The 2452-nt window shown below is 39.5% G+C and overlaps 1 protein-coding gene across 1 annotated transcript in view; it reads right to left on the bottom strand.

Annotated features, from left to right (window-relative positions):
- LOC107104303 (SLAM family member 9-like) overlaps nucleotides 1-2452 on the bottom strand; it is a gene marked incomplete at its 3' end in the record, with an annotated part of 46801 nt that overhangs the window by 16268 nt on the left and 28081 nt on the right. The gene's annotated exons all lie outside the window — the stretch shown is intronic.

Genomic DNA, 2452 nt, shown 5'->3' with positions numbered 1-2452 from the left:
CTGTCCGTTTTTTATGGCATCTTTTTTTGGTAATTTTTGTAACTGTGTCTCTAGCCTTAGGATCAGTGGTTGTGCGTCAACTGTTTATTTAAATGTACCTGGTGATGTGCTTAATGTTATCTTAGCCATGAAGCAAGCATGTTCAGCAAATGACTTCCTCATTTACATCTTCCTTCTGTTAGCTGTCTTATTTCTGTTGTTCTCAATAACCCTGCAGGCGCATAGTCCATACCTCATTAACGAAAATACCTTCAGCACATACTCATCACCCATCCTGTACTCATCTTCAGCATCAGCATCATCATCATGTTCAGTGTAACCTACTGTGCTTTTACCTTCTTTCCATAAGCGTAAGACCAACTGCTCCATCACCTCTTCTCTCTATCGGCACCACCAACTACACTGTCACTATTTCACCATCAGCCAACTAACTGCTATATCACCATTATCAGCATAACCATCATCATGCTTTTGGTCAGTTTAATCACGCCCAACAATCGTTCTTTATCAGCCCATCTAAACTTTTAAGTCACCATCAATTTGCCCAATACCTCTTCCTTCTTTCTCTTCCACTAATCTGTATCCTTTTTTCCACATCAGTCATGATCAGTTGTAGCATCCGTGTCATACGGTTTCCATCCATAGAGATTGTCATTTCTGATATCAAAGCTTGAAACAGAAGCAGTTCTTCAGCTTCTACTGCAGGCATTGTTCTAAACAAGGACCTGGATCCTGAATATAAAATTGAAACTCTCTTTTTTAATCTAAGCTCCAAAAATATCTGCTGCAGCTTCTTCATTCTTTTTCCTCAAGTCATTTATTAGGAAAGACGAACATTGTTAAACCAGGTGCTTTAGAAACAAAGAGCAGTATCTGAAACAAAAAAGAAAAAGAAAAACTAAAACAGGAGAATAATTTAGACAGACAGGAACAGGAGTACAGTAAAGTTGATTATAACCCAATTTTTTTTTTTCACATGGAAAAATGGGTACTGTAAAGAATTTAAATAATTTTTGTGTTTAAACAAAGTTTAATAAAAGCAAATGAAGCCATACAGAAGGTTTCCATAGACTGTAGATGCAGAGAGATACAGCTGTGGGGGCCCATTCAGATGTAACTTTAAAAAAACTGAAAGATTTTCAGGTTTGTAAAACAACAAGATATTAATCTGCAAAAGTGACCTTAGCTTATTACATTTGTTAGCATAAAGGCTGTTAATGGTAAAGTTTTTAATAAAGCTAGGAATCATTACCATTTCTTAATGAGTGTCATGATCGGTTTAATGAATCTGACCCACATGCAGAGAAACCACTCAGAGAACACGGGGAAAAGTTTAATAGGTTTATTTGATGTAATGTGAACAGAGGTTGGATCTGAAACTCCGTGAACTGGTGAACCAGAGCAGGAAAGTCTGAAGGGGAGATCACAGAGATACGTTCAGCGACCGTGGGAAATGAGACTGCGGCTTGAATCATGCTGGAGAGGGACTCACGTTTGAGGGGGCTCTTGTCAATCCTTGAATCCAGTCTGTGTGGGATTATCTAGAGAAGAGGGAACTTGTTGAAGAGTGGACAGGTAGACATACGTTGGACCCAGAGGCGTAATGGAGTGGACTGTCACTTGGATTTCCGATTAGGGGACATGAAAGGATCATGTGGAGGTTTTCCCCGGCTCAGTGTGTACTCAGTAAATCCTTCCAAATGGAGAAGGTCCAGGTATCCAGTTACACAGCAAGGCTTCCTGCCGAAGAGCAAAGACAAAAACAACATAAGACTTAGAGAAACAAAGCTCAGGTTAGACTCTGCTAATCTCAGCTTGGCTAGAGTACCCAAAACTGCCAAACACTCTGGCGTCGCGGTAGTGACAGCCCACTGCTCAAATACTCCTTCAGTAATGAACCAACGAGCCGCAGGGAGGCCCAACGAGGACAGGGCACCACCTTATGGTGGAGCGAGAAGAAACACACAAACAACCCACACAAACTGGAATCCTAACAATGAGATGAATTACTCTTCCCCTGAGATTTTTCCACAGTTCATCTCCCTTCTCTTACAAAACATTAATCTGCCAGCATGCATTGCCTATGGTAATACGTAAAAAATACTATAATATGACATATTTTTTTTTCCTAATAAAGACATTAAATATGCAAACACATATAAATTCCTGAATTTGCTCCTGATTTAAGCCTGTAGCCTTGTCCTGATTCTTGATAGAATCTTGTTGAGGAAGGACGTATTCCGCTAAAGGTTCCCCTAAAATAAACATACAGCATCTTTAATCTCAGCTTAGAGTGTTTTAAATCTTTCAGCAGCTCATACTGCACCTTGTTCAGCATCTGTAGAGCCTCTCATGGGTTCATACTCTGAAGCATCACCTGTCATATAAAAGAAGTAAACTGTTACTCATCTCATTCATTAGTGTTTATAGATTTTTCTTCATATTCTTGATC

Source organism: Cyprinodon variegatus, unplaced genomic scaffold (genome assembly GCF_000732505.1).
Source record: "Cyprinodon variegatus isolate N-32 unplaced genomic scaffold, C_variegatus-1.0 Scaffold1682, whole genome shotgun sequence".
In the NCBI taxonomy this organism is placed as follows: Eukaryota; Metazoa; Chordata; class Actinopteri; order Cyprinodontiformes; family Cyprinodontidae; genus Cyprinodon; species Cyprinodon variegatus.
This window is presented reverse-complemented; position numbering and strand designations above follow the sequence as displayed.